We start from the raw sequence: 9515 nt of genomic DNA on the forward strand, positions 1-9515 counted from the left end.
ACTGTAGGATCTTGGATTTACTTCCTCCCGAACAGAGGCTTCTTGTCCCAGGTGTCAAAATCTTGGAGTCTCAGCGTCGTGTTGTGCCAGTGGCCCTAAGCTTCTCACTGACTTTCAATAGTTTGCTTTTTGCAGATGTTTTCATTTCCATTTGACATCTCTGTTCTTATTTGAGACAGCAGTGTAGGGAAGTGTGCATAATCTATGTCCCATCAGGAGCTCAGTGAGTGACATGCCGAAGACTTGAAGTCACATGTCAGAAATCATACTCTTCTCAAAGTTCTGGAATTCTCTACAACTATAGTATGGCCCATTGTCACTAGACAATTTGAGGAATTCCTTTTCCAATCTTTTTATTATTATTATAATTTATAAACACATACAGTTCAAAGAGATATGAAAAATACATAGTAAATAACGAATTAATACAGAGATATTAAACAATAATATTGCAGAATAAAAATATATCATAAAAAATTTTTTAGATCAGTTTAGAGTATGAACTATCTCTAAAAAAATGATATAATTAAAAATATATTAAAAAAAGAGAAAAAAAAACCAAAAAGGAAGAAAAAACAAATCTGAATTAAAAACTTAAAAACAAAATACCTACCGATATAGCTAAATCACGCCGATCTCTCCGATCTCATCTAACAGCCCAATTATCATACATAATCATAAAAAGAAAACAGAGCCAGATCAACTCACCACAAATGAAAATATTGAATAAATGGTCGCCAGGTTAACTCAAACTTAGAAGGGGATTCATAGACAGAGTTTCTAATTTTCTCTAAATTTAAACATAGTATAGTTTGGGTAAACCATTGGAAAACAGTGGGAGGATTAACCTCTTTCCAATTCAATAGTATAGATCTTCTAGCCATTAGTGTAAGAAAAGCAATCATATCATCCGCAGGAAGAGATAAATAAGTCAAATCTATCATAGGTAATCCAAAAATTGCAGTAATGGGATGTGGTTGTAAATCAATATTCAAAACGGTAGATATAATGGAAAAAATTTCCTTCCAATAATTCTGTAAAGAGGGACAGGACCAAAACATATGTGTAAGGGAAGCTATTTCCAATTGAAATTTATCACATATAGGATCGATATGAAAATAAAAACGATGGAGCTTATCTTTAGACATAGCTCTATGAACAACTTTAAACTGTATCAGTGAATATTTTGCACATAGAGAAGAGGAGTTTACCAGTCGCAGAATTTTATTCCAATTTTCATTGGAAATATGAAGGTTGAGTTCTCTTTCCCAATCATTTTTAAACTTTCCAAAAGTCCCAGAATTTATTTTTGTAATTATATTATATAATTTAGATATCAAACCTTTTGGAGGGAATTTTGAATATAGTATATCCTCTAAAACAGTCGTAGTCTCCCGATTGGGAAAAGAGGGTAAAGTCGAAACTAAGAAACTCCTAATCTGCAAATATCGAAAGAAATGAGATCTAGGTAAATCATATTTCATGGATAATTGTTCAAATGACATGAAAGAGTTATCCAAGAATAAATCCGAAAAGCATGTTATACCTTTAACTTTCCAGAGTAAATAAGCTTGGTCAATTAGAGAGGGATGAAAAAGAAATTTAGTACAATAGGGGTTTCCAAGATAAAATGACTTAGGCCAAAAAATCACTGGAATTGAAACCATATACATAGTGTATGTTTAACCATTGGATTATCAATTAGTTTATATAGTTTAGTAAGAGTAAAAGGGAGAGCAGCTCCCAAAATAGAACGAATTGAGAAATTTTGTACCAGTTTAATTTCTAAATTTACCCAATGGGGATTTAGAGATAATTCTGAATAATTCAACCAATACCTTAAGTAACTAATATTAATTGCCCAATAATAAATTCTAAAGTTGGGTAATGCCAATCCTCCCTCCAGTTTAGATTTCTGTAAATATTTTTTTCCCAATCTAGGATTCTTGTTTTGCCAGATATATGAAGACAATTTAGAATCGACCTTAACAAAAAAAGATTTAGGAACAAAAATAGGTATAGCTTGCAATATATATAAAAATTTAGGTAAGATCATCATCTTAATAGCATTAATTCGGCCTATCATAGATAGGGATAATGGTGACCAATTAGTAAGTAAACTACCGATCAGGTCCAATAGAGGGAAAAAATTAGTCCTAAACAAATCTTTATGTTTTTTAGTAATCTTAATCCCTAAATATATAAAATAGTCTCTAGCTATTTTAAAAGGCAAACTATCATAAATAGGAACCCATCCATTAAAAGGGAATAATTCACTTTTATTTAAGTTCAGTTTATATCCCTAAAAATTACTAAATTGGGCTAATAAAGATAAATCTGCAGGAATAGAATTTTCAGGATTGGAAATATATAGCAATAAATCACCTGCATATAGTGATACTTCATGAATATCCCTGCAACGAATAATACCAGTAATATTGGGTGCTTCTCTGATAGCAATTGCCAAAGGTTCTAAAGCTAAGTTAAATAATAAAGGGCTAAGGGGGCACCCTTGCCTGGTGCCCCAAAATAATCGAAAATATGGCGATCTTTGGGTATTAGTAAAAATCGAGGCAACTGGGGAATTATGAAGAAGTTTAATCCAAGATATAAATATTGGACTAAAATTAAATTTTTCAAGAACTGTAAATAAATAAGGCCATTCTACTCTATCGAAGGCCTTCTCAGCATCTAATGAAATAACACATTCTGAGGACTTATGTGAAGGGGTGTAAATAATATTCATCAATCTTCTAATATTAAAAGAGGAATAACGATTTTTAATGAATCCAGTCTGGTCTTCAGAGATAATATATGGTAATATCTTCTCTAGCCTTGTCGCTAGAATTTTAGAGAAGATCTTAGAATCAACATTCAACAAAGAAATTGGTCTATAAGAAGAACATTCGGTCGGGTCTTTATTTTTTTCAAGATTAGAGAAATCGTAGCTCTGTAAAATGATTGTGGTAGTTTACCCAATGTGATAGATTCATCAAACATCTTAATAAGCCAGGGAGAGAGAGTAGAAGAAAAAGCTTTATAAAATTCCACAGAATATCCATCAGGACCTGGTGCTTTCCCCGAGTTCAGTGAGGAAATAGTATTATTGATCTCAGAATCTGTAATGGGTTTACTTAATTCTAAGTTATCTTGAGGTAATACTTTTGGGAGTTTCAAATGTTCTAAAAAATTAAACATATTACTAAGGTCTTGAGGGGATTCTGAACTATATAAGGATGTATAAAAATTTTGGAAAGATTGATTTATCTCTTCCTGGTTAACAGTCAGTTCTCCATTCTGTTTGCGAATCTCCACAATTTGGCGTCTAACTGAAATATTCTTCAGTTTACCCGATTTCTCACTATGCACATAAAAATCAGATTTAGATCTAATTAACTGGTTTTCAATCGAAGATGTAAGTAACAAATTATATTCCATCTGCAGTTCAATTCTTTGTTTGTAAAGTTCTTCAGTAGGATCAGTCACATATTTCTTGTCAATGTCTTTAATCTTCTCAACCAATAGATGAGTCTTGTTTTTGATGCATTTCTTCAAAGCTACTGAGTAAGAAATAATTTGACCACGAATGTATCCCACAATATTCCATAAGAAATTTCCGTAGTGTAATTTGTTGAAAAAAAAGTTAATTTGTTCTTTCATAAATTTAACAAAGTCTAAATCTTGCAATAATGTAACATCAAAACGCCAGTGCTTAATAGTAGAAACAGAGTCTTTGAATTTAAGAGAGAGTTGTAATGGAGAGTGATCTGAAATGGCTATAATGTCATACTTACAAGCAGTTACAAGTGAAATAAAACGTGAATCAATAAAAAAGTGATCAATTCTCGAGTATGAGTGGTATACATGAGAAAAAAAGGAAAACTCTTTATCTGTCGGGTGAAGAAATCTCCAAATATCAACAGCTCCGGAGTTAGTAAGGAAAGAGTTAATATATGTAGCCGATTTATTCGGTAGGAACTGTGAAGGTTTCGACCTATCTAGCAGGGGATTCAAACAACAGTTAAAATCCCCACCCATTATTAAATGATATTCATTTAGATTGGGTAAAATAGTAAACAAAGATCTAAAAAACTCAGGGTGATCTACATTCGGGGCATAAACATTAACCATGACAACCTTAATATTGAATAATAACCCAGTAACCAATAAAAATCTGCCGTTAGGGTCTACAGTGATGTCATGTTGAACAAATGTAATAGAGGGATCAATAAAAATAGATATACCTCGAGTCTTAGAGCATGAGTTGGCATGAAATTGTGGGCCTTTCCAAGATTTAAAAAAACGCAGATTATCCTCCTTCCTCACATGAGTCTCCTGTAAAAAAATAATCTGTGCTTTCAGTCTCTGGAATACTTTAAAGACCTTCCTCCTTTTAAACAGGTGGTTTAAACCATTAGCATTCCAAGAGACAAAATTAATGTTTTGATCCATTACTTAGGTCAACCCTCCAGTATATAAAGGGTTAACCAAAGCAGGGACCCATGCACCCGGAAGAAGAATTAAGCTATAAAGAAGGACCGGAAATGACGATGTGTCAGCCATATCTGTAGTTCTAAAAAAAATCAAGAAAAAACGAAAGAAAATTAAACATAAAAACCCCTGAAAGAAAATCAAAACCCACCCCCCACCCAAAAAGCCCCCCATCTGACCAGAGAGCGATCAGAGAAAAAAGAAGAAATAACACTAAACCTACCCCCATGTCTTCAGACGGCAACTCCTAATATTAAGGTAAGATCCACCACCTAAACTTATAAGAAGGATTTTATGGAGAAAGACAAAGAGAAAATGGCGAATGTAAAAAAAAAACCGCGAAAAGTTTTAATAAACAAAAAATAAAAAATCGCCATTTTCAGTAACTCAGAAATAAAATAGTAAAGAATATAATCATATTAGTATAGATTAATATAAAATTAAACATACACTTATATATTAAAAAAAATTTCTCACAGAGGAGAAAAAAAAATATAGAGATGAACAGGATAATTAGAGCTACAATGATCTATTACTTTTCAAATGGTCAGAAATCAGAGTCTGACTATTAACCTGAAAAAGACCAATATCTACCGCATTTTTTAATCGGTCACTCGGGCTGAGAGGTCGCGCTAGACGGGAAATTAGCCGACAGGTAGTTTCGTGCTGCAGACACGGAGTCGAATATTTGACGAGCTTGGTTCTCCGGAGAAATTCTGAGCCTCGCAGGATACAGGAGCGCAGGTTTCAGTTTCTTCTCAAAACATTCGGACATCAGATCTTTAAACAGTCTTCGAGCCCGTACTACCTCCGGACTAAAATCTTCATAGGCTCTTAGACTAAAGCCACGAACAGTCACATTTCCAAGTCTTCTGGCTGTACGAATCAATCTATCCTTTGTACTCACGTAGTGCATACGGACCATCACCACTCTGGGTTTAGAAGCTTCAGCATTTCGGTTCCAGATACGATGTACTCTATCGAGTAGCGGTGGATCAGCATGGAATTCGGATGGGTATGCTTCTTTTAATAGCTCAGCAAAAAACGTCAGGAGATCTCCTTTCTCAATGCCTTCAGGAATTCCAACCAAACGAATATTTTGTCTTCTGGAATGGTTCTCTGAATCAATGCTTTTCAGCTGGAGTGCTTCTAGCTGTTTAATTGCTTTGGAAAGTTTCTGTTCGACCTCAGCCAGTCTAATCTCTTTTTGTTGTACTTCAGTCTGAAGAGCTGCAATTAAGATGTGTTGTTTTTTGGTTTCAGCTTCTGAGGCAATTAAAGCTGTACGAAGTTCAGCTAGGTCTTTTTTGCGACAAACATCTTTGAATTCATCGCGAAAAAATTTCAAAAAGTCATTGAAGGTCATCTCACTTAGTTTAATGTCTGGTTGTTTCTTCTCTCGGCCGTCACCTTCTTTTGCCCGGGTTTTAGCTCGTGTAGCTTTTCCTTCAGTCATTTCTTCAAAATTTTCAGACTCAAGTATAAATAGAGAAATAATAAAGATCTTTCTGACTTCTGTGAAGTTAGTTCAAAGGTGGATACAGGTTAAAAATAGTATATTTTATGGAGCAAAAACCAAAACGTGTTTACTCCATGAGCGCCACCTGGAGACTCCAATTTGAGGAATTCCATGTCTTACAAAGATCGACCATATATCTGATCACACAGGCAGCAGACATGTTGGGAGGCAGCACCATCTCAGGATAGGTTCGATAGAATAACCAGCAGGTAATTCTTTCCATTCAGGTGGAACAGTTCAGTCCCAATTTCTGCCATGGCTCCTCTGGTCAGCAGGTTCCTTTGGCAGCTTTGCCCAATGTTTCAGACAGGTCTCACAGCTGGGAACCATCCTGTCGATGTCAGCATTTATCCCTGGCCAGTAAACAGCAGTTCTAGCCCTCGTACATTTTTCCATTACAAGGTACCCCTCATGCACCCTTTTCAGCATAACGTTGCAGTGATTGAAGAATGATAATTCTGCTCTGTCTGAGTGGAAGCCCATTGGCAACACTCTGCTCTGCTCTGATGTTGTAGTATTGCTGACATTCACCTCTGGACCAACCTTCATTCAGATTCTTGATAACCTTCTGTAGAACTATGTCCTTTTCTGTTCCAGCTGTGATCAGCTTGGATTTCATGTTAGATACGGGAAGAGATTCAGTGATCAGGTTCACATGTGGAGATTCAGATCTCTCTCTGTGGAACTCATTGTGTGTTTCACTCTGTGTCATTGCCCTGGACACTGTATCAGCCAGCACAATAAGTTTCCCTGGTGTGTACAGCAATTCAAAGTCATAACATGGTAGCTTCATCATCAGTCTTTGGATTCTTGGTGACATCTCACTGAGAATTTCTTGATTATTGCTATTAATGGCTTGTGGTCTGTCTCTGCCATGAATGTAGGTCAACCATACACATAACTGTGGAATTTCTTGAGTCCATAGACAAGAGCTAGGCATCCTTTCACTATCCGCGCATATCAACATTCAGATATAGTCGTCATCCTTGATTATTCTTCTACAGACTGAAGTAGTACAGCACCTATTCCATCTTTTGAAGTGTCCATAAATATTTTTGTCCTTCTGGTCAAAGAATGTAAGAAGCGCTGATTATGTAGTTAGAATGGTCTTCAGTTCTCCCCATTCTTCCTTGTGGTTGGCCGTCCACTTGAATTCACATTTGTCATGTAACAACTCCCTCAGTACCCCATTTATCCCTTCTATGGTGTGCTCCATTGTCCTGTGGAACACTTCAGGAGCTGAGGAAATTCCAAAAGGCATCCTTAAGCAGCAGTATCAGCCAGATGGTGCATTGAATGAACAGTATTTTGTGCTATCTTCATGCAGGTTTAATTGCCAGAAGCCTTGGGATGCATCTAATTTGGTGAAAAACTTTGCACTTTTAATTTCATCCCTGGTTGGAATCTGATATTGGCAGTCAAGTCTTTTGGGTCCATGCACACGCGTAGGTGTGCAAGAACAGCCACTGTTCTTCTTTCTGACACACATAATTGAATTCATCCATTCTATTGGCTCCTCCACTTTCCCAGTGATGTCATTTGGTCAAGTTCCTGCTTGAGTTTATCTTTTAGTGGCACTGGAACTCACCTTGGGGATCTGGTTTGGAAGAGAGAAGTGTATAACAGGTACAGGCAACATGGAGCAAATGAACTACCTGAAGAGTATCAAAAATGCAAGAAAAACTTTAAGAAAATCAGGAAGGTAAAAGAAGACATGAGGTGGCAAAATGGCAGATGGAATTTAATGCAGACAGGTGTGACGTGTTGCATTTTGGGAGGACAAACCAAGAAAGGACACACAAAGTAAATGGTCAGACACTGAGGAGTGCGGTAGAAGAGGGGTCAGGGAATACAGATACATAATTCCCTGAAAGTGGTGTCACAAGAGGATAGGGTTGGATGCCATAAATCAAAGCATTGAGTACAGGAGTTGGGATGTTTTGTTAAAGTTGGAAAAGACATTGATGAGGCCAGATTTGGACTATTGTGTGTAGTTTTGGTCACTTAACTACAGGAAAGATATCAATAAGATAGAAAGAGCACAGCGAAGATTTACTATGATGTTGCCCGGACTCAAGAACTGAGTTACGGGAAAGGTTAGGACTTCCCTGGAGTATAGAAGAATGAGGGGAAATTTGATAGAGTATTTAAAATTACGAGGGGGATAGACAGAGAAAATGTAGATAGGCTTTTTTCCACTGAGAGTAGGTGAGATACAAACCAAAGGACATGGGTTAAGAGTGAAGAGGAAAAGTTTAGATGGAACTTAACAGAGTGGTGGGAGTGTAGAATGAGCTTCCAGCTAAAGCAGGCTCAATTTCAACATTTAAGAAGAATATGGATGGGAGAGGCATGAAGAGCTAATGGACTGGGACTAGGCAAAAACAAATGGTTTGGCACAGACTAGAAGGGCTGAAGAGGCCTGTTTCTGTGCTGTAATGTTCTATGGTTCTAAGGTGCCGCATAAAAGCAGCCCACGCATGGAGACGCAGATGCCCTAACAAATGCGGCGACCATGCAGACTTGGGGGTGACACCATTCCAGGTGGCCTCCTGCACAGCAGGAAGATGGGGAACTGTGGCAGGAACGCCGGCTCTGATGTCAGCGCCTGGGGCCCATATAAGCATGATGGCCAGAGCAATAAACCAGTCTCAATTCCAAGGATTTGGTGTGTGTGTGTGTGTGATTCTTCGCCACATTTGTATAGTGCAAATGGTACATTGGTGGCCCTGACAGGTCCAACAGGCAGTTGGACCCGAAGATGATGGATCAAGCGACCATCGACATGGTCTCTCTCAGGCTCCCAATGTTTTTGGTGTTGCAGCTGCACGTGTGGTTTGACCAGCTTCACCACTTCATTGTCAGACACCCGCTACTTCGACATCATGAGCTCCCTCGATCAGAACATAGCAGCAAGGGTCGTAGACTTCCTACGGCAGCCTCCGGAACAAGGCAAATACGTGGCCCTCAAAGAGCTACTAACCCTCACTTTTGGGCTTTCCCATCCCAAGCGCACCACCTGATTGCTCCATATGGACAGATTGGGGAACAGGGCTCCGTCCACCCTAATGAGTGAGATGCTCACTTTGACCGAGGGCCACAAGCCTTGCCTGCTCTTTGAGCAGATCTTTCTGGAGCAGCTGCCCAAGGATATACGGCTGTTGCTCACAGTCGAGGACTTCAATGACCCTCAGAGCGTCGCAGACCAAGCAGACATGTTCTGGAAAGAGGAGGACACTGGCACCATCATAGACCACATCAGCGTCCCACGAACAACCCCTGACGAGATCAAGGCCAGCGGAGAGGGAACACCCCGGGACAGTTCTGCTCCACCATCAGTGATGGAGTGCGGAGGCACATCGATGCTGCCCACCTTGCAGGTTTTCAGGAAATGCCCTGACCAACTGTTGTTGATGGCTGCGACGGTTGCCCACGTGATAGCCTCCTTCACGTCTGAGACTCCTTGTCAGGCAGGCGTTTCCTGGTTGACATAGGCACCAAAATG

The sequence above is a fragment of the Narcine bancroftii genome, chromosome 6 (assembly GCF_036971445.1).
Source record: "Narcine bancroftii isolate sNarBan1 chromosome 6, sNarBan1.hap1, whole genome shotgun sequence".
NCBI lineage: Eukaryota > Metazoa > Chordata > Chondrichthyes > Torpediniformes > Narcinidae > Narcine > Narcine bancroftii.